At 45.1% G+C, this 23581-nt stretch overlaps 1 protein-coding gene across 6 annotated transcripts in view; it reads right to left on the bottom strand.

Annotated features, from left to right (window-relative positions):
* LOC134619735 (zinc fingers and homeoboxes protein 2-like) overlaps nt 1–23581 on the bottom strand; it is a 128953-nt gene that overhangs the window by 45033 nt on the left and 60339 nt on the right. The window contains exon 1 of one of the 6 annotated variants that reach the window (XM_063465570.1): nt 21080–21127. The exons of 4 other annotated variants lie outside the window; for them this stretch is intronic. The gene's annotated coding sequence lies outside the window, so the exon portion shown is untranslated. Of the gene's footprint in view, nt 1–14076; nt 14171–21079; nt 21128–23581 lie in introns of those variants that run through there. One more of the 6 variants, XM_063465569.1, reaches the window with a different exon arrangement.

The raw sequence follows: 23581 nt of genomic DNA, 5'->3' as shown, positions 1-23581 counted from the left end.
TTTAGTTACTCCCAGGAGAAAAACAATTGTTACATAATGAAAATCTTATGTTAGAAACCTACAGGCTTCAGTCCCACACACCAGCACAAATCCCTATCCTAACGAGGACAGACATGATCTTTCTCTTCATATTTAGCTACGAACGCAAAGCCGAAAAAACAAAAACAAAGATAAGAACCGCCCCGAAGAGACTTCAAAGTGGTCGCCATGGTGGTTTTACTTTAGAAACATGGACAGGTAAAAACGGAGGCTGCAGCCTGACTGCACATCTGTTTGTTAGCTGCTGAAGGCTCTGGCTGCAGTGCCGGGGTCTGCATACACTCGGCTCCAACACCACTCCGAGTTCTTAGCTAGCTTAGCGTTAGCATGCTATCTGTGCTAGCAGTATAAACGCAGCTGTTTCAGTCCTGGACACTGTTTGCACGTTAGCATTGTGTTTTCATCCTTTAGTGCAATAAAAATCAAGCAAATAAAAAAAAGTAATGTCCATGTAGACCGCTCCACGACTTTCCACCTCCAGCACACAAACTGAAATCAGCTGATTGTAGTGAAATGAGGAGGAAGAAAAACAATGCTTAGCACACAGACAACTGAAGAACATTTGTAATGCAAGTAACTGTAACTGTGATTACTGAATTTAGCGACATGTTACTATGTCGCACCCAACCACACATACTTCCGAGGCGGCGGTTACAGACTTCAAGAGATGTCAAAGAAGTTCAACAGGAACGACTACGCTGGCGTCGGCTCTCCAGCTGTCCGCGTCTGCAGCAGAGTACAATCGAGGATTTAGGCTTAATGTTTACAGTATTATAGGTGTGGCCTCTTTGATCGACAGGTGGATGCTGATGCAAGCCGCTGCAGCTTCTAGCTAACTCAGCTAACTGAAGATGGAACTGCCAGGAAATGATGAAGAGCTTAGAAAAGGCGACCCCCGAAAAAAGAAGAAGATCTGACGAACCACGAGGCTCGCTGTGAGGTTAACTGCACCAACAGACCGTCCACCGTACCTGAGAGACGCACCTGCACAGTCTGCTCTTCTGTTTCCAGCAAGCTAACATGGCGGCCGTGACATCCACTCACACTCAGACTGAGAGATAAAATAAACAGCTGTCAGAGACGAGGGAGGAAGGGGAGGAGGGGGGTCTTCATTTTGCCACGATGGCGCACAAACACTCAGACGTACACGAAGACAATAACAGCAGCTGATATTTACGCCTTCACATGATGACTGATGATGGTTCCATTTTGTTTTTAACTGATGCTCCAACTTTTCTCCCCCAAAAAAGTAATATTTTCAGTTTCCACTCGTTCCTCTTGAATTTTTTATGAGCAAATTGACAATGCCTAAAAAATAAAATTGCTGGTAAACAGCACACTTAAAGTCACTCGTTATTATCCGTCTGCTTTCTAAACATCCTGAATCTAAATGAAGTGAAATATTTAAACAGAGAACACCGTGTTTTTCCTTCTTCTCTCCTCTTTTTGAACGTCGGCACCAAATGGAAAATTCTTTCAGAGCCGTCCATCACGTCTGCAGATTTCTCTGACATCCTGACAAAAAGTGAAACATAATTAAAGTGCATTTGTGGATTCTCCTGGCGACAGGTCGGCGGGGTTCAGGTTAATGAGGTTAATATTCACTGAGAGTACAGTTTGTTTTCGTGTGTGAGGAAGAGCAGCGAGTACCCGGTGTTCTTCTGCTCCATAATGAGAGCGTTAACCTGCTCTGGAAATGTTTGACTTCCAGGTGTTTGTGCTGATGAGCTCGTTCAGGTTCCCGCCGCACGGATGCCGGCGTTCCAGCCGCTCGGGGTTGGAGGTTTGAGAGGGTTTCCTCGCGCGAGCTCTGCAGCTATTTTAATCAAAATAAAGTGATTAGGAATATGCAAATCGAGCCATTTGCTAATTGTCGCAGCCAATCCCTCCCCGTCTGCGGCTCTGAATTAAGCTGAAATTGGGGGAAAAAAATCTCATTGTGGGAGCAGAATCAGCGCCGCCAGTCACGCCGATGCTGTAGGGTCAAAGGTGTCGCGGCGGCCGCGCTCACGCCAAGCGTCCTTGAGCGAGAAGCTGAACTCCGTCTCCGTCCGCCCCGCGGTCCCATCACCTCTGACCGTGGAAAAAAACCCAGGAAACAAAAGGTGGATCATCACGAGTCACATTTCAGATGAAACGGTTTGAAATTTTCTCTGAAGCGCCACAAAAATCTCCCGTACAACGACCCGCTGAGCGTCTTCTAACGCTCGGGCCGCCGCTGAGACGCAGCGACCGACTTTATTTACCGAGCCGTTTGTGTAATTTTGGCCGAGAGCGGCGGGGAGCACACAGCAGAGGACGGCCCTGAACGGTGGCTGGGTTTAATCACACACACACACACTGAGAAACACACACGTGTACACATTAATATGCATGCACAAGCAATGGGAAGCACGCAGGGATGCTCACACACACACACACACACACACACACACACACACACACACACACACACACACACACACACACGTTAAGCCGCTCACTCTAATAGGCTAAGCTTTACTCCATTTGGTTAAATGTTTTGTTTAAGAAGAGCTACACCAGTGGAAGGAGGGAAGGAAAGGAGGGAGGAGGAAGAGGAGGGTGGGTGGGTGGGTTGGTGGGGGGTTAATGGTGAGGGACTCTGGGTGGAGGAGAGGAGGAGGAGTAAGGAATTAGGTGAGAGGAGAGAAATAAAAGGAGGGACGGTGTGAAGAGGATTTTGAGAGGGAAATGAAGAAGGGAGGAAGGATGAAGGAATGAAATAAGGGCAGAAGGAAGGAATGAGGAAAGGAGGACATGATTGAATGGAGAAATTAGGAAAGGGGGAATAAAATAAGCATGGAGGAAAGGTTGGAAAAAAGAGAGGAAGGTGGGAAGCAAGGAAAGGTAGGAAAGGAAAGAGGTTTAATGAGAAGCACAAGGAGAAATGAAATAAGGAGAAATGGAAGGAAGGGAGAAAGGGTGGGAGGTAGGAAAGAGGATATGATATAGTAATGTGAAAAAGAACGAAGGAAAAGGGGTTAGGGAGGGAATTAGGAATGAAGGAGGAAGGTAAATTAAATAAGGTTGGAGGAAGAAAAGAAGGGAAGAAGGTGGGGAAAAGGATTTAGTTGCAAAGGTGTGAAGGAATAAAGGAAAACAAGGTTTAATGAGCAAGGTGGGAAGGTGAGGAAGCGAGGAGGGCAAAGAGGAATGAAATGGGCATGAAGGAAGCGAAAAAAGAAAAAAAGGAAAGAAGGAGGTAATAACCAGGAAGAGAATAAAATGAGTATCAGCTGAGGAAAAGGTAGGTAATAAGGATGAAGAGCAGGAAGAGACAATCCAAACGGACGTGAGAAATGGAAAGGAGGAGAAGGAAGAATGAAGTGTGGGATGAAAGGAAGGATGGAAGAAAGGGAGGAAGACATGATTTTGGTCTAAAGTGAGGAAAGGAAGAAAACGGGGTTTATGGAAGAAGGGACACAGCTGCAAAGAAGGAAATAAGGAAGAAGGAGGCGACTGAAGAGACCGAGAGAAAGGAAGAAATGACTTTCAAATGAGGAAAAGAAACGGGATGCAGGAAAAATAAATGAAGAGCAAAGAAAGAGAGAAAAGCGAGGAGGGATGAATTTGGATATAAGAAAATATGACTGAAAGGAGGAAGAAGGCAGGAAGAGATAATCCAAATGAACATAATATATGGAAAAGAGGAGGAAAAGAGAGGGAGATGATGGGATGGAAAAGAAGGAGTAGGAAGGGAAAAGAGCAAAGGAAAGGAGGCAACAAGGAAGAAAAAAGGAGTGAGGGGAGGAAGAAGAAACAAAGGAAGGAACGAGAGAAAAGAGGGGAAGAAGTTAGAGACGAAGGAGAGAAAGATGGAGGAACGTAGGGAGGCGAAAGGAAAGGAAGTAAGAAAAGAAGGAAGGAGGTGTGTCACAAGAGAAAAGAGGAGCGAGAGAGGAGACGAGGGACGAGGACGAAGGGATGAAAGGAGGAGAAGTGTTGGGCTGGAAGGCCAAATAATGGAGCAGCTCATCTCATGGTGAATTTGAATGGAGGCTGAATTAATTTAAATCTCATCACGGCCCGCCCTCTAATACCTTATCAGTTCTGCACGGAGACAAGGGACGTAATCGCATTAGACCCGCCACTCTGCTCTACTGCGCTGTGCTACACACACACGCTACCTGTGCTGGTATGAGCCGCTCTGACACAAACACACACTGCTGCTGTCACGGCGCTGGTGGGTGTGCACGCGACTTCACGCTGTGTGTGCACGTGCATTAAATCCAATACACACACACACAGTGTGAAGAAATGCCCCGTAAGTACCAACCAGCAGGACACCATGCATGTAAGACAAACACACAAGTAGATCTATCTTTGCGAGAACATCCAACAACATCCCCCAAACTAAACGTTATTCCAGGCTGAATCCTGAAACCACGTCTGGATCCTCAAACCGCTGCTTTGAGACCAAAATGTCTTCACGGTCCACAGATGTCCTCACTGTAAACATGTAAGTGTCTTTACAGCTACAAACATACAGAGAGAAATGTTCAATTTTACCTTCACGAGGATCTTTGACTCCCAGAGCTCCTTCACCCTGAGGCAAAGTCTGCACCTGCAAACGACCCTTTGAGGACAAGCTGTCCTCATTGCAAAGGTTTAAACTGCTGCTTAGTCCTCAGAAGGACAACTGCTGCAGTTCTGTCTGTGTAAGGACCCCCTGTGGCTCTGGATCTGAGTCTGGATCCTCAAACAGCAAAGCTGAAGCCACAATGTCCTTCTTTGCTAGAGATGTCCTCACTACAAGAGTAAAAAACAACAAATTTGGTCCTCAGGAAGCCAGTAAAACAAGTACAAACACACATACACACCTGAAGTTACACCTTTGCGGGGGCGCACTTTGACCTCCAAACCTGATGAAACCATGAAAACAACAACGGAGACCAACATCCTCACTGCAAAGGTTTCAGAGGCCCAGAAACATAGATGCAGATCTGTGAGCGCCCTCTTTAACTCCCAGACCTCATTAATCGATCACTGAAACCAAGTCTGAACCCTCAACAAGTCCTTTGGTGCCACTATGTCTTTGTGTTTTACAGAAGTCATCATAACAAAGGTTTTAACTTCCACTTAGTGCTCAGACAGACTCCCAGACTTCCTCAGCCAAACCCTGAAACCAAGTCTAGATCCTAGAACAGCTCTTTGAGGACAAACTGTCACACATTTGTAGATCTGACATTGTTTGGACGTCCTTAGACCGTGAAGCCTGAAACCTGAAGTTTGAACAGTCTAAACACGAACAGATTTGCAGTTTTTTTTCTTTATGAGGACCTCCTTTAACTCCCAGATGTGCTTAAGTAAACCCTAAAACAACATCTGCATCATCAAACTTACACGTCCTCACCGCAGAGGCGTCCCAACAGGCCCTCAGGAAGACAGAGATCCAACACAGAAACACACATCATCATGTCATCATGTCTATCTTTCTGAGGACCTCTGACCATCAGACCCCCCCGCGGACCTAAACCTGAACTCTGAACCCTCAAACGCACCACAATGTCCTCATGTTACACAGATGTCCTCACTGCACAGGTTTAAAATTCCACGCAGTTTTCAGAAAGACACATATACAAGTACACACACACACACACACACACACACACACACACAAACAAATGTCTCAGAGACACACACAGCATGCAAATGCACACCCATGGGTGCTACAACACACATTCACCATGGAGACCCACTGACAAATGGGTGTAAAAACACACACATCTCCCACACACACACATACACACAGTCCTATGGAGCCGGACTAACAGAGCAGCCTTCCAGTTACCTTCTAGGGGAAAAGGCTCATGGGAAGTTATGCACTCGGCTGTTGACATTGGCTGCGGTGAGACGAGCAGCTTTACAGCGCTGACTCCTCATACTCACGCTGAAATGTACACACACACACACACACACACACACACACACACCTCGACCGTGGCCAAAACCTCACAGTCACATGCACACACCACATGCGCGCGCACACACACACACACACACACACACACACACTCTAAACAAGATGGCGGGTGAGTTATAGGCTCCTCACACGAACTCACACTCCAAACAAGATGGCTGGGAAAGTGTGCAAAGGTTTTCCATCATCATGGATTTCAGGGGCGACTGATAAGAAGAGGAAAACTCCACCCAGAGACGCAGATAGCGCTGATTTAAGAGGCTGCGTTTCTTGGCCGCATCGTTTGGCTGATGTGAAACTCCTGCAGCGAGCGTAGAGGACGTGACGCGTAGAAGCAACCGGTCACATTTCAGTGTCAGGATGTCGCTTTTAACAACGGTAGCTTCATGTATTTGACAAAAGAGGCACAAAACTGATCAAATATTCAGACACCAGACTGCGGAGCTCATTAACATAAACAGGAAGCAGGAAACACCCACAAAACGACCTCTGAAGGAGGTTACCTGAATTCGTTTTTGGTCTGGAGGTTCTGCTGGCCTCTTGGTTTCATTTGTAGATATTCTTAATCGATTTCCAGCCTGACTCTATTCACACGGGCAAAACTCTTCTCTGCACACTATCAGGTATTGGTTTATTACTGAATACAGCCGGATGAATCCCTCAAAGCGGTCTTCTAGGCCTCCAATTCCACCAGGTTGCACAAAACCTGCCAAAGATATGCGATTGATGCTTTTCTTCCTGCCATTAATGGCTGACACATTACAGGACAGCCCCCATCTTATTTTGAAAGTCCGGTGGCTGCTAACAACCTCTCAAGCAGGACTAGGTCTAGGCCTCTCCATGGTTGGATGAGCTCCAGCTCCACCCTTTTCCACAGTAATCCTTCCTCCTGCTCTGGAGCTGGAGGGTCATTGTTCCAAACTGACCGAGGCTGCAGAGCAAAGACTTCCATCTGCAGTCCAAGACGGTGGAGTTGGGGTTGGTGAATGAGTGTCATTATGAAAACCAGCTGAATATAATACTCTGTTTTTCATTCATCATGAAGTACTTCGTAGCTGAAACAGCTGTAGAGAGGACCTTCGTTATTAAAGAAAGCCTCTCATAAAAAGCTCTGGCGTTTCTGTTTTCTCATGTGTTCAGGACTTTGACAGTTTTTCTCATCTTCTCAGAGATCTGTTGGTCGGTTTGTTTTTCATTCCTGTAGGTAACCAGACAAACATACAGCGATGCTGAAAGCCGACATTGTTTGTGCGATTCCAGCTCCAAACATTTTCGGGTTTTTGGTGTCGGACTCTCAGGATCAACAAACAAAAGCTGGACTTGTATCAATACCGGGCCTTGTATGTTCAAACTCGATGGCCCTCGGTATGTCATACCTGTGTAATCCTATTCTACTTGTGTGCCTGGGGGGAATTTTTGTGGTCTTCTCACAGATCTTGAGTTGCATTTTTGGACCACGGTGGTCGGTTTTGGCGTGTTTGTTTTTCATTCCTGTGGGCGACTGGACAAACATGAAGGGGCGTGACTTCCTCTTGAAGTTTGAAGGCTGAAATTCTTTCAGTGTAATAGATGGTGAGATCAGGTTTTGGTGTTGGACCCGCAGAATGAACAAACAGAGTTTACGTAATATCCATCAGTCAGAGCAGAGGTGTGACGTTTCTTTGTTCTTTGAATCAAACCGAGGGATGGCGTTTTCCCAAAGGTAGAAACACTCGCGCTCCGGTAAAGACCGGCCGGGTTACCACACTTCCTAAACTGTCTTTCAAAGACACAACACGTGGTGACAAATGCACTCTTCACATGAAGCCCACCTCCTCCTGGGTTCATTGATTCTTATACTGAGAAACAACAATATGAGGCTTTTGAGTTGGCAGCAACTTAAAACAGCTGCATGGTTCTACTGGAGGTCTCTTCCTGTTAAAAGGGAGTTCTTCTTCCCACTATCACCAAGTGGTGTTCACAGGAGAGACTTTCCTTCAATATCACAGTGCCTTGAGACAACTGTAGCTGTGCTATTTGGAAAAAACAAAAACTGACTTCTTCCATTGAAAACAGCCGTTTGGTCTCTGAGTTGTAAACAGAGACCCAGACCTCACCACGGAGATGATCCTCAACATGAATGCCGGGTCAGTCAGGAATCGATGTTTGCTTTCTGTTCAGGTTTGGTGGTGCAAGTGGTCAAAATGGGACTTTCACCCAGTAAACATAATGTAGAAGTGCAGAGGTGCACGAGGGGAGACCTTTAAGCAGAGATCAGCCAAGGTTAGAGCACTTCACTCTCACACTGCAGGCTTACTTGTTGTTCCTAGAGTATTTAAAAGTAGAATGGGAGGCAGAGCCTTCAGTTTTCAGGCCCCTCTTCTGTGGAACCAGCTTCCAGTTTGGATTCAGGAGACAGACACTATCTCTACTTTCAAGATTAGGCTTCAAACTTTCCTTTTTGCTAAAGCATATAGTTAGGGCTGGACCAGCTGACCCTGAATCCTCCCTTAGTTATGTTGCAATAGACGTAGGCTGCTGGGAGATTCCCATGATGCATTGAGATTTTCCTTTCCAGTCACCTTTCTCACTCACTATGTGTTAACAGACCTCTCTGCATTGAATCATATCTGTTATTAATCTCTGTCTCTCTTCCACAGCATGTCTTTATCCTGTCTTCCTTCTCTCACCCCAACCAGTCGCAGCAGATGGCCCCACCCCTCCCTGAGCCTGGTTCTGTCGGAGGTTTCTTCCTCAGTTCAGTGGTTGCTAACAACCCCACCAGCCGGACTAGGTGACGTTGTGGCAGTTCACATTATATTTCTGCTGCCTCTCCACAGAGTCCATCGTCCAAAGGTTGGAGGATCTACAGCTCCACCCTTTTCCACAGTAATCCTTCCTCCTGCTCTGGAGCTGGAGGGTCGTTATTCCAAACTGACCGAGGCTGCAGAGCAAAGACTTCCATCTGCAGTCCAAGACGGTGGAGTTGGGGTTGGTGAATGAGTGTCATTATGAAAACCAGCTGATTATAATACTCCGTTTTTCATTCATCATGAAGTACTTCGTAGCTGAAACAGCTGTAGAGAGCACCTTCGTTCTATCATCCTTCATGATTATTTTTATCATCATTATTATTATTATTATTTAGATGGATGAATACACAGAACGCTTTGATTGCTAAATAATAAAATCAAGGACACAGTCCAGACTATTTTCTGCTAATTTCTTTTGCATTAAAAACAAAACCAATGTGCAGACAGTGGACGGGGGGACTACAGCACTCTACATACTGTAAATAAACTATAATACTGAAGCTCAATCACAGATGGTGTCAGAATGTCAAAAGTAAAAAAAGTAAAACTTTTATCGGACCGATAAGGAATATTCCAAATACTTTTTGCAAATATCAATACGACTGAGAGCAGAGACGGTGACTCTAAGCACTTTAACTAGATTAGCTCCAAAACAACTCTAACAACATGTTTGCAGCACCAAAAGATGCCTAACAGGGGGGTGTACATCTAAGAGTGGACAGGGAGAAAAGGCAAGGTCACCACAGTTTTTTAACCTTTTTCACAAACTAAATTGTACGGCACAGCTAATTATAATTTGTGAAGAAATGTCACATCAAGCCACGAGGCAGGGTTAGCAAAAAAATTAATGGCTGTTAGCCTTGAAACAAATTATTCTAATACTGAGGGGAGAAAACAGTGATTTCATTTCTTTATATTGGAGCAAAATCCAAAAGCGAGTCGAGGTCAATCCAGAAATCACCAATTTACCTCTGAAGTTCTTTTTCTGAGCAACGAAACGTGACACGAGTGCAACAGGCAGAGTAAACCTCTCAAACTACCAACTCGAAAAACAACTAACGAGGAAGAGGTCAAAGTTCAGGGAACAAACTCTGCTCAGACTCTCCGGTAAAGAGGAAACAGCAAACAGGAAGTGATGAGTTTATTCCCCCTCTCACAGTCACATCGTTCCATCCAGGGAACGCGACGCTGGATCTTTAATAACCGATGAAAGATGGGCTACAATGCCAAAGAGCAGCTGAGCCAGAGAATTCCTTCAGATTCCTCGAAGAAGGCAAAGTGTTGGAGGGAAAAAAATTCCGCCTTCATCAACAGCAGATGTTCCAGCTTTCTTTTCATTGATGTATTTGTGTTCCATCGTTTTCTCCAAATAAGAGAGAAACTTTCTGAACAACACACCCTCACATGAAACGTGGTAATAATACGATTAATGTGCAAATTTACTTTTTGTTATGTTTGAAAATAAAATATGGAAAGGCGGTCCCTTTGTGAACTCTGCAGCTCCAAGAAGCCTTTTAAGCCCGTTTTAGAGCCTAGTTTTGACTTGGCAGCACAGTTTCTGCTTCTTTACTTCCTGTTTTTGTGTAACGGAGAGGATCAGGTCACATTTTCTCATTAACCTCCTAGGACCTGGCGTCCACATATGTGGACATCACATTTTTGGTTATTTAGACCCAAATACTCAATTTTGCTATCCACTTACGAGGACATTATACTGCTACTGTTCTGTCAAAATTTTAAACTAATATCCTCATTTTTGGCTCTCATTTTTCTTAGAAACAAAAATAAATAAATCTGGTAATTCTTTGTTTTTACATTCATCGGGCCGCAATCAGCCCAAATATCAAAGAGAAATCTAAAATGCATGCTGTGGAAGAGTTCGTGTCTTAGAAGGTTAAAGAGGAGAAACTGTCCTGCCTCTAAAACAAAGGTGTAGCAACGACAGATAAACAGAAATAAGGAGACCAAAGTCCACAAGCACCTTAGCAGACACACGATCCAAAAATACAACCTCCTTTGCGGCAGGCCGAGTGCATGCCTGATTACCATCATTAGCATGAGCCAGCTTCTCCGCTCAGGTGGAGGGTTGGACAGTTTTGGTCCAGCTGAAGATAGACGAGGAGCTCTTTTCTCTGTCGGTGGTGGGTTACCTGTAGCACTTGTTGGTTTTACTTCGCACAACACAGAGATCAATTTTCACACTTTTTAAATCCCTTCCTGTCAGTTAGATCGCCCCAACCACATAAAGCCTGCAGCTCGAGACCTCCACCCATCTGTACCAGCACAGTCCTCTTTCCAGGTGGATTCTCTCATGATATTCTCACAGATGTTCTACTGCACAATTACATATCTGAGCATTTGCCTGATCAGCAGGGTCGGCCAAGGTGCCCGTCGAGGAAGACCTCCACTGAACCCGCTGGTCAGGGCTTTAGCTTCTGCCAGGTCTAACCATGGCGCACAGGTCAAAGCTGAGAAGGGGGTGGGGCTAACAGAAACTACAGCACCCAAACGATCTACTTGGAGACCTTGAAGGAAACTTAAATGACGTGTTGCACAAGAGAGAAAGAAAGTGTTTGGATTAGACGGCCGTCAGTCAGAGCCTTTGATGTGTCATGCTCTCATAATCCCCACCGGCAGCTGCAATAATAAAGTACAGGTGCTGCCAACTTTCCTGGCATACCTGGTGTTGTCTCGCTTTAGGGGAAGACTTTATATACACTAGACCACGCAGTTATACTGGACCTGACATCAGTGCCACAGAGTTCTCCTCGGCCCTCTGCTCTGACCCAACATCACAGGGGAAAAAAAAGATGCTCTCAAAATACTGTTTCACTTGGAATTTGAGTAGTAAATTCCTGTGGCGGCATCATTTAAAACGCATTAGACGGCACATATTTTAAGGATTACCGCACTGGCTCAAGTGTAAATACAAGCTTCCAAGAAAGAGCGGAGAAGAAGAAGGAGGAGGAAAAGCTCACATCTCGAAGCTGGCAGGTGAGGATATTCTGAGGTTGGAAAATTTTCATCAAAACCAGATGAACCTTCGAAGGTCTCGTAGAGCGAGGCCGGCTGCTTGTTTACTGGGCGGAGGGGCGTAAAAACCACCGATTCTTCCTCGAGTCCACCGAATCGTGTCGAACGGCTCACACGCAGCGAAAACACATGTGCATGACCTAATGAACCAGCCAATAACGAGCGCGTACAAGCTCGTCAAACTGTGTGGGTTTGCACTGCGGTTTACTCTCCATCCAGAAAAGCTGCTGGCAGCGCTCTGCGCGTTTAAACAGCGGACACACGTCAGCGGCCCGATGCGCTCGGATTACAAAACGGTTTCTAGGAAAGCAGCAGTTCGAAACTCACATTTTTCAGGAATAACTACAAATCATTGATAGTTACTTTACTGTATTTTATTACCAGCGTCCACTCGATGTGATCTGCAGATCGGCCACAAACAAGCGGTTAAAGTTGATGAAAAAAAAGACTCGATTTGGCTCTGATGTATCGTTGTATGACCGTTTGGTTCCTTTTAATTGCCAGAAAATTAAATTCATTTTTGATTTCTTTCCATCCCTGTACCAGCTGATAATAATCCAACATGGAGGAAGTATATTGTAATCTAAAAAGCATAGCTGAAATGATCCAGTTTCCTTAATTAACCATTATCTTCTGCTAATGTGGTTAAATTACTTGTAAAACCTGACTGACATCAAAGACGCCGAACACGCCGAGGCATCCGCAGCCCCAAACTTCTGCATCAGACTGCAGCGTGTGGCTGTGCAGTCTCTATGAACATGGATGGAGCCGTTAGGGCCCGATCGGCTGCTTTGTTTGTTTGGAGATTAGAGGTTTAACTGCCTTCTTTCTGCTGCTGATGTTTACAATTGTATGTTCTGAATGCTGAGAATATTGTCTGACTTTTCCTAATTCTCATCATCTGTTGGTACACACTTCATTCTACATGTAATCGTATTAAATGGTTTTCCACAGCAGATGGGGTTTGAGTGGGAGGTTCTTTTTTTAGTTTGAATGCATTTTTGACATTTTACTATCTGTGCGGTTTGAAAATAAAGCCTCCGTTCGCCGCGGTATGGTTCGCCTCCAACGGAGCTGGACTGATTGATTGGCAAACGAAGAAAACAATCGCACATATTTGATGCCATTTAGTTATTGTGATTCACATTTTGTGAAGGGGACAATGTGCTTTGGTAGGAAAATAACTCCAAGGATACAGCGGCTCTGTGTGTGAGCGATCAGACGTCACAGCGGAGATCTGAATGAAAAACCGAAGAGCCCCGGGTCACACCCTGCTCCACCGTCCGCTTTACTCTGAACTGGACGGTGACTAAATGAACTTCATGTTCAGTGAATCAGACTTAAAACTAACGATGTTAGACTGAGGTCCAAGCTATCACCAGCGATGATCCCACGGATGAGGACCTGCAATCGAGGGATCAAAGACAATAATCACACTAAACGACCCACATTTTTATTACTATTTACTTTATTTTCCTGTTATTTTACTGCACGTCTGGACGTTCCTAGCGACTCATTTCTTGGTCGACTAAATGAGGAAAAAAGTCGGACGACTTCTGCGAGTAGTCTAAACCTAACAAACACTGAGATATTTTAAAAAGTTACATTTGAGGACTTTTTAATAGACTGCCAAAAACCATTAATGACATTAATCTTGAAATGATTAATGGGGCGATCGTGGCTCAAGAGTTAAGAGTTCGCCTAGTAATCGGAAGGTTGCCGGTTCGAGCCCTGGCTTGGACAGTCTCGGTCGTTGTAGCACCGAGACTGTCTCTCTGTGTGAGCCCGGTGACAGGCTGACCTGTCCTGGGTGTGCCCCGCCCTCTTCCCTATGGTAGCTGGGCTAGGCTCCAGTCCCCCGGCCACCCTGAACGGAGGAGAATGGATGGATGCGAATATTTTTCATGTGTCAGTGAGAATGATTATTTCACAACTTGGGAGAACAAAAAACAAAAGCCTCCCCAAAACGCCGTGGTCTGTTTGCATAGGGTTAGGGTCGTCACCAACTATGACTTAGACCTCAGAGGGTTAGCCGCCATCAGAGGCCACGAAAACAAAAACTGTGAGCGTGCGAGCTATTACCAACATGATCATAATTATGTTTTTTGCCATTATTGAGCAACCCAGACTGAGTGAAATTCAACATAAACTCTGGCTGAAAACACCGAAGCACACATCAGCAAACCGGCAGCACACAGGCAGGTCTAAACCCTGTGAGCCAATCAAGTGTCACTGACACGAGCAACGGCACGGACGCTCAGGTACACTGACCTTTTCTTGCACTGCTGTCTTTAAACGTGTAGACACTCTGTGGTTAAAGACAAAAAGGTATTTTTAGGAACCGTTTCATTCCACAAAATCCAAACATCCAGCTTAATGAATCTTTTCCAGTTGACACTTCTGACATTTCCCAGACGGAAAGATAAATCAATCACCGAAACCGGGGCCCGACTCTACGGCAAGACTCCGGACTTTAGAGACACGCCTCCTCTCCAAAACCCAGCCCCAAACACACACACACACACACACTCCTTTCTTTTGTAATAAAGCATCAGTTAATAAGAGATGGATTTTTGTTGGCCGAGCCGGTTGGAGACAGAGGAAGACGCTCTGGCTGCCAAATCAGTGTTTTCACAGCCTGAATCACAGCTTACCACGGATACTGGCCCAGGGAGGAGCGTGCGCGCACACACACACACACTACACTGGATACTGCAGGAGTGATACATGTGCACATACAGAAACAACCCTCAGATATAAGGAAGCCGTCCTCTTAGAAAGCGTCTACTGTGAAGCATGCATCTCACACAAACACACACGCGAGGACTCCAACCTTCACCCCTGTACCCAACCTCAGCTCAATCTAACCCGAACCACTGGACACTTTGTCTCAGAGTTGGGAGAACTCATAGATGCACACATACACCAGTCTGTACTTGCTTACATACTGACGTTCTGTCGCTCGCTCACGCGTCCCCACATATGGCGATTTGTTAAATTACCCCTTGTGCCCACGGGGTAACCTGACAAGTTATGTGTGAGTGAAAGTGAGCCTGATCAGCCTTTAACAACAAAGAAAGTGAGAAGCAAGTTTTTGACACACTGCGATGTCGAGCACGCCGTGACCGCCCTGTAAAGCTTGTTGGCTTTGGACGGTGAAAATATCTGCCTGGGTTTAGGCTGCAGACCCGTTTGGTCACGGTTCAAGCGCAGGAACATGAGTTATTAGATTCTTGCGTGGGTTTAGAAAAGGCTCGTCGTTTGGGTTAAATTACACCTATTCAGCGCAGTAACCAGTGCGCTTAAACGTGACATCGCAGGCTCTCCTACCATCATTAACATGTGCCGAGTTATGGCTGCGACACAGACGCCAAAGGTCACTTTGCTGCTTTGACAAAGCGCAGTATTGGACGCCACGGTCGCACGTCCTGCAGCTGCACGCCGAACCGCCGCCCCTTAAAACGGGCGATCTGAAGTTAGGAGGCGCGGCTGAAACGTCCTCGCTGCGATTACCTTGAGCTAAAATTGCTGCATGCGAACACGCACAGAGGTGTGCACGCTGAAACTCAGACAGGACACACAAAAGCACACAAACGCAGACAGTCACCTGCATTTTTTTTTCCTCTTCCCGCTCTGTGCAGTCTCATTCTTACACACACACACACACACACACACACACACACACTAAACTGTTCACATTGAGTGGAGAAGAACAACAGTCGCCATCAGAAGGCCTTCTTCTAGGAGCGAAATATCTCCCTCTCTCTCTCTCCCTCGCTCTCTCAGTCTCCGGCTACCTCTCTCGCCCTCACTCTCTCTTTCTCCCCCTCTCAATCACTCCTCCGGTGCAGTTTGGGCTGTTTCCATGGCAACTCGCCGAGTCCCATGGTCGCTGGAGGGAGAGAGCGCTACCCCGCTCGTCCTGCCCAAAAAAAAAAAAAAAAAAAGGAAAAAAAATCTGCTAAACACTCTTTCAAACTGTGGACTTCAATCTCAGTGTGTGTGTGTGTGTGTGTGTGTGTGTGTGTGTTTCCCAAATGACTGGAGTGGCCACAAAAAAAAGAAAAAACACCAATTTCGGCGTGCGTCTGTCTGAGCCTTTGTCTTTGTGAGACAGAAACAGACTCCTCTGAGCCGCCATCACCATTATAGATTATAGATTATAGATCCACACACCCTCGCGTGCTTTCATCACACACATTATCGTCATTATCGACAGCCGAGCTGATCTAATTCACTTTGATCGATCGTCAGAATATGAAGCGATCGTATCTGCGTTATTAGAGGAGCCGCTCTCAGCTGACTCGCATGAAGATCTGGCTCTAATTTCACGTTCACGTGTGAATTTGTTTTGTCATCGCCGCTCCGTGTTTCTCTTCGGGGCCCCCGTGACGGTTTCACACCCCGACAACGAGAAGATTCTGGATTTCTTCTTAAAGCGTGCAGATAAATATATTTATCAGGAAAAAAAAGACGGCCAAAGGCAACGCAATTAAAGGAAATCAAAACTGCGGATCAAGCGCCTCCATAACGGACATGATTTCACACATAATGATCAATATTAAAATGTTAATGAGCACCCGTTACTGTGTCACACACATCTCTAAAACATGCCGGCATTTTTGTGTTCTCGCTCCACGAAGGCACAAGAAAGAAATAAGGACTGTGAGCGATTTCATTTTTATTCATTCATTCATTCGTTCATTCAACAGGCAGCCTGAGAGGAGGAGGAGGGTAGAAGGGTGAAGAAAATGAAGAGGGCGGGAGGAAGGAGATGGAGGAGAGAGATGAAAAAAGGGGGGAAGAGAGAGGAGGATGGAAGGACGAGGGGGGAAATAAAGCTGAAGATTAGGAGAGAGGGAGGAAAAGGGGAAGAAAAAAAGAAAGGGAGGAGAGGAGGAGGGAAAGGATTGAAATGATAAACAGGAAGAAGGTGTGAAAATGGAAAAGGAGGAAAAATGGAGTAAAGGTGGAGCAGAAACAGACTAAAAGCAGGCAGAAGATGAGAAGAAGATTTTAGGAAATGAGAAGCAGCAGAAATGAAAAGGAAAAAGAGGAAAACACAGAAGATGAAGGATCCGAGGGACGCGAAGGAGAACTGGAGAGGAAGAGGAGGACATGACGAGAAGCTGAAGAACCAGAGGATGAAATAATGACACTGGAAAACGAGTGGAGGGAAGAAGAGCAGGGAAAGGAAAACATGGAAAACTAATGAAGCAGAAGAAAAAGAAGAAAAAGAAGAAGGGAGGCGAAGACGTGAAGAAAGCGAAAATGACAGGAAACGGAAGAATAAAAATAAAAAAGGGAGCGAGGGGGAAGGAGAACTGCAGATAAATGACAAGGAGAGGAAGAAGGGAAGGGAAAAGTGAGAAGAGCAGGAAAAGGAAAATGCTGTTGATGAGGAAGGAGAAAAACGACAAGAGCTGGTTAAAGAAAGGAAGAAGAACGAAAAAAGAGAAGGTGGACGTGAAGATGAAGATGAGGAAGAAAGAAGAGGAATGTGGAAAAGGAGGAAGATGAGGATGACCAATAATATGAGAGCGAGGAAGAAAGGGAGGTTAGGAAAAGGAGGAGAGAAATCCCCCCCTCCAACTTTCTCCACTTTCCTCCTCATCTCGTCTCATCACTTTCCTCCCGCCTTTGTCTCATCATCTTCAGCCATTTACCTCCCTCCCCCCTCCTCCCTCTTTGATTCGTTTTTCAAAAGCCTCCCAAACTCCCGCGTTCTCCCGCAGCGTCTGTTTGTTTGTACATCAATAATTTCTGGTGACAAACGGCGGCCTTTTCATCGCTCACATGCCAACCTGAAGCCTGACACACTCACTTTCTTATTTCTCTTCATTTTCGCGTCTCCCTTCCTTTCCCTTTGTGGAGCGAGCGGTCGTGTCGACAGGTAGATGTCAGGCTTTCTTTTTCTGTTGTCTGTCGAGATAAATATTCCTCCTCCCCTTCCTCCTCCTCACAAAAAAATATCAGACAACGAATAATAAAAAATTAAATAAATAAAAAAATACCTGGACTGCTTCGTGGAAAATTAAAGCAGTAACTTTTTTTTAATTAGAAAAAAAATGTTGGTTTGCCAAAAGTTGAAGGTGTCTGAGCCAGGTCATGTGACCAATGCTGTAGCTTTCTTTGGACGTCAGCAGGAACACACTGTCCAAGGACAAAAGCAAAGTGTGTGCAGTGTGTCTGTGGCTGCTTTGGTGTCAATATGGCTGAACGCAGCGCCAGCACAAACGCTAACTAAAGGAGCCTCGAGTCACGACTGGCCCGTCCATCAGCCCCGACCTCCTCGCTCACTACAGGCTTTCATCTCTGAATTCATTCTGACTGTTAGTGGTCGAGTCCCCGGACTTCGGGTTATATCTGGCCCTAACGCTACCCCTACGCTTAACCTGACGGCGAACAGTGTTTTAACCACATCATCTCTGGGACCACCATCTTTGTAGGTCCACAAAGTTCACGTTGACCCAGTCTGGTGCAGATTCTGACCCCTCACCCCATTCCAAAGGTCATGGCTGAAGGTGATCCCCCCGACTTTGGGAGAGCACGTTTCATCAGAGTCTGCGTCCTGTCAAAGGGGGCGTGTCTAAACGGCCTTCATGTCATTTACTTTTAGACCTCACTCTCACTGGTGTAGCGACCGGTTAGTGACAGTCTGGTAACCATCAGTCGTTAGGAATAAATGATTATTAACTGACTGGTCGCATGCATTACCCAATCAGTTGGTGATTGGTTGATTGTTGTTGTGAGGTAAAAATGGTTGCAAGAACGTACACAAAGCTCGACCAAGGACCAAGGTCGCCCCCGACGTGTTTGCAAACACTCTGAAACAGCTCGTTAACTGATAGCGAAACTGTGAAGAGTGCAACACGCAGTGGAGTCTGTTTGCGTTGCTCAACAGCACAGCTCAGTGTTAGCTAGTTGACACAAGTCTGCAGTCCCGAGGAGTTTTTTTTTTTTTTTTTTTTTTTTTTAACCAGAGACAGCCAGCAACCATTTCCCAACTGGTTGAGGACATTTTTCCCAAGCAACCCATCTCCATGCCTGTGTGACTGAGGATTGGATTTAATTTGGTAAAATATAACGATGTACATGCTTTAAGAGGTTGCGCAGACTAAATCCTGTGCAGTCATTAAATATATATATCAGTCATATCACACTTCTACATTCATATACTTGAGTTCAAGCTCAAAACATCCTCTAAACGTTCATCTCTTTCAGACCTTTGGTGGAAGTTTGTGAAATTTTCCCATGCAGCCCTACGGAAAGAGTTTATGCTACTTTGCTAACTTAGCTTGCTTGCTAAGTGTATTGGGAAAACTTTATGAAATATTAAACAGGTAATACACAGGGAATTAAACTTTATCGTAAAAGCACTAGAAACAAATGTTTACTAATAATTATTAATTGTATACTTTATGTTTTTAATTAGTCTATAAACAAAATAATAGTTTATATCAGAGCCGCTAGTAGCCCAGACACTTTAACATTATTTGGCTAAGTTTGGTCCGTTTTCGGCATCGTCTACCTGGCATACGTCTGTGACCATCAGGGACTCTCAATTAGGGCTGGGCGATATGGGCTAAAATCCATATCACGGTATAATTTGAAGCATGTGCGGTAACGATGTACATCACAATATATTCTTTTCTTCTGTATAACATATTTTACAAACTATAAGGCGCACTTAAAATCCTTTAATTTTCTCAAAAAGCACCTTATAATCCGGTGCACCTTATGTATGAATTCTGGTTGTGCCTACTGACCTCGAACCGATTTTATGTGGTACACGGCGCACAGAAACCTGTCAAAACTGTTTTGGTATGACTTCGCTAAGATTTGAAGCCGCACTGCTTGATGGATTGTTAGAGCATTACGGCTGCCGTAGTCAGGAGCCTCGCAGAGTAATCTGGGTCCTAAACTCCTTCTTCTTCAGGTCCCAAAGTCAAACGAACACTGCGGCATCACTGAGAGTTAAAAACTGTCTAAATTCTTTCATCTTTAATAAAATGATCAGTGTTGCTGCTTTACCAGGTGTAACAATTAAGTTTAACATCCAGGCATCCATGAAAACAGAATTTATCAAATTTAACGGAGTTAGAAGTTAGCAGGAAGCTAGCTCGCTAGTTTCCACCTAAACATGATATAGCATGTTCTGACTGAGAGATTTCTGAAAGAATTCAAACGTACAGCTCTGCTATCACTTCCAACATAAATGAAGACAGAAACTAAACAGCAGTGACGTTTGTAGGGTTACTGAAGTTGGACTAGCTGGTATATAATGATGTGCTACGTGATCGCTAGCAAAACAGCTACGTTAGCATAACATTAGCACAGTGAAGCTGAAGGATGAACGCTAACTTTTTTCCACTCGACAAAAGTTAACGTGACGGTTCCCGATGGTTAGGGACAAATGCAATCGCATGGCAGGATGCTGTAAACGGACCAAACGTCAGTCAGGAGAACAACTGAGATAATCCATCCACAATACGAGGTTAGTCATTAATATACTGCAACAACATGGGAATAGAGCAGCTGTGAGAGAATTCATCATTAATGAATCAATGGTGTGGAAGTGGAGGAAGCGCAGGTTTTGGCTTTCCCCATATTCCAAAAGTGCTCCGTCTCTTTGCTATTACTGCCGCCCAGCATAATTTGCAGATGATGTTGTTTGCAGCCGCTGCAATGCTTTCAACCAAAACAGGCGCAGCTGGATGACACCATCAACATGCGCTATCGCGGTAGAGCGGTATAGTCTCTACCGTTGGCCAGTCTATCCCTCATCCTCCATCTGCTCTCTGCTAATGTATTTATATTAGCCTAACCACAGCTCTGTAGCTAGCTGCCAGGCTAACTAACAACTCTCCTAACCCTCTGAACCTCTCTTCTACAACCAACCTGATAACAGTTTTTTTAAACAATATTGAAGTCATGATATATCATCTTTAGGTGAATACTAGCAAGCTAACTGCCTGCTGCTAACTGCTTTCACAGATGTTATTGTGACATCAGGGAGGACAGCCACACCGGTGCTGAGAAAATACGAATTCTTCTTTGATTTTGGAAGAAACGTTTGGACCAGGAAATGGTTAATCAGACACAATCAGACCTAAAACGTGGACACAGTCCATCTTGCATATACAGTCTATGCTTTCATGCCACGTGTTTGCTGGGAAGCTGGCAGCGCTGCTAATCTCGGTTTAAAAGTGTCCATACGCAGGACGGCTTTAGTTGCACCGCAGATCAAATCATATTAAAAATAGCTCTGTACCTCTGAGGTTACACGCAGTAAATACATCAGCTGAGAGTCTGAAGATGTTTCAGGTGACGTGTTTCTCGTGTGGCTGCAGTGCGAGCGACTGCGGACGCACCAGCGTGCCGTTTGTGGACCCAACGGGTGTTGTAGACCGAAGGTGCGCGCGAACGCACGTCCCTCCCAGCTGTAATGGTAAAGAAAACAAGTGACATCCATTCAACCTCACCCCCACCAAATATCTGACACACATGCACACACGCACACACAGATTCGGCAGCCAACCAGAGAAAATAGTTTGGCTGCACATCCTGTACTGCTTGTTTAAGCTCCACACTGAGAAACACCAAACTCCCTCTCTCTCTCTCGCTCCGTTTCTTTGTCTCACTGTCTCTTTTTCACCCTATTTTGTTCTCTTTGTCCTTCTTTCTTTCACACACTTTACTTTCTCTCTCTCACACACACACACACACACACACACACACACACACACTGCTCTCCATGTGGACAAAGCCTTCATTCAGAGGAGGTTTTGGTCAAGCGGCTCGGCCTGCTGGTGAAACTGAGGAGCTGATCCAGATCTGACCGACTGATTACAACATTTTCAGGATTTGTTTTGGGTTTTTTTTTTAAAGCATGGCCTAAATTAGGTGTTAAGCTGGCTGACTGTTTTTTCCGTGTTTGGCTGACTTGTTTTAAAACTGTTTTTTTGGTCATGATGTTTGAGGGATTCTTCTTTTTGGTGTGACTCACTGATCGTCCGTTTTTAAATATGACATTTAAATTGCAGGTTTAAGGTAAGAATGGGCGGAGTCACTGATCTAATTAACGGTTCCACACATGACTGAACCATGCTAAGGTTTAGGTCACCGCTCTCCCACCTGATAATCCTGTTTTCTGAGTTGGTTAGACGTTATCTTCCTCGTCACCCGATCTGTGTTGACAGGTTTTCCATTTGGCAGATGTATATTTGGAAAATCTTTATCACTGTATGAATAGTTTGTTTTTCTTTTACCATCTTTTTAATCCAGGAAATTAAAAACAAACTACTCTCTGAAGTAGTTTGTTTTTAGACTTTCAGTCTAAAGACTGAAAGCCGTCTTTATGCCGATGTCATATTCAGAAAAGCGTTGGTTTCTAACAACGAGCACCAAACCCCAGACAGTTCACACATATTGCCAATTTCCAACCTTTATCCCCATTTTGGCTTTTATAAAGCCAATAAAAGATTAAAATGGCAGTTTTCTGGCTTTAAACTGTTTCTAGGCAGAGTTTTCAAACACACGTGGATGATTTGTTGACTTTACTGACTGATTTCAAAACCAGCAGTGGATTTTCTCCGGTAAGAAGATTGGCGGGCAGATATTAGCGTTTGCTTTTTTAACTTTATCTGCCTGCTTCTTTCACTGCATGGCTGGCTGATTTCTCTGCTAATGCTGGTTCCTCGTTTCTTTTCCACTTTTTCCAGTCCTTTCATTTTTGGTTTGGCTGACTTTGATGTCTGACTGGTTTATAAGATTTCACGGCGGCTCGTCTCCATCTGGCAGACCAATATTCAGACTGACGTAGCTAATTGTTAGAATAAAACGGCTTCCTTTGTGCCTTGTTTACCATCCCGGTGAGCGGTTTGAGGCCTGACCGAGTCTTCAGATGACCGACAACGCGCTGCTGGATTTACACACCTCCGGTACGGAGCACCGGACTCTCTCGCCTATCGAAGGCATTCTGGGGTCTGACTTCAGGCTGGGCTCCACTGATGTCCCAATTTTAGACTTGTTATTAAAGATGACCAGCCCCTCAGCTGTGCACCTCCACTTCTGTAAACTCGGTGGCCTCTTAGGTTCCTGCCAAAAACTCATCCGATGGTATCGGTTCCAAACTATTCCAGATTATTTCATTCTATCAGCTAAATTCTCTAATAAGCTGACATACTGGTCTTTCCTTTTTATGGCAGCGCAGTGGTGCAGGGACTGACGACCAGCAGGTCCCGGGTTTGAGTCCTCCAGCCGGCTGCGGTCTCTCTGTGAGGAGCTGGCGTGTGCATATGAGGTTAACCTGTCTGTAGGTGCGCGTGTGGACGGGTGTCTGTCTCTCGGCGTTAGCCGTGCGATGGCCTGGCGACCTGCCCGGCATCTAACCCGCCGCTCGCCCTATGGCAGCTGGGACGGGCTCCAGTCGCCCTGAATGGATGCCTTTGTTTTTGTTTTATTTTAATTAGATCTGACCTCACTTGCTTTTAATTTGTCATTAACGTAATAAAGCACCTCTGGAATTTGTTGTCAAAGGCGATACAGATAAATGCATGAGAATCACTGTTCTCACACGCGGATGCATGAAGCAGCGTTTTGTCTGTTTTGATGAATAATTTGAGGTTTAATTGTATTTGAATTTCACTCCCAGGTTTCCGGATCAGCTGAGGGGTTTTTTAACTGACGGCTGATTTTGAGTAAAATCAGGACATTTTCGTTCATGTTTATTGTGTTGAGCTCCAGTCTGGGGTTATTTTGGGTTTCCCGGGTT

This window comes from Pelmatolapia mariae, linkage group LG22 (assembly GCF_036321145.2).
Source record: "Pelmatolapia mariae isolate MD_Pm_ZW linkage group LG22, Pm_UMD_F_2, whole genome shotgun sequence".
Lineage (NCBI taxonomy): Eukaryota > Metazoa > Chordata > Actinopteri > Cichliformes > Cichlidae > Pelmatolapia > Pelmatolapia mariae.
This window is presented reverse-complemented; position numbering and strand designations above follow the sequence as displayed.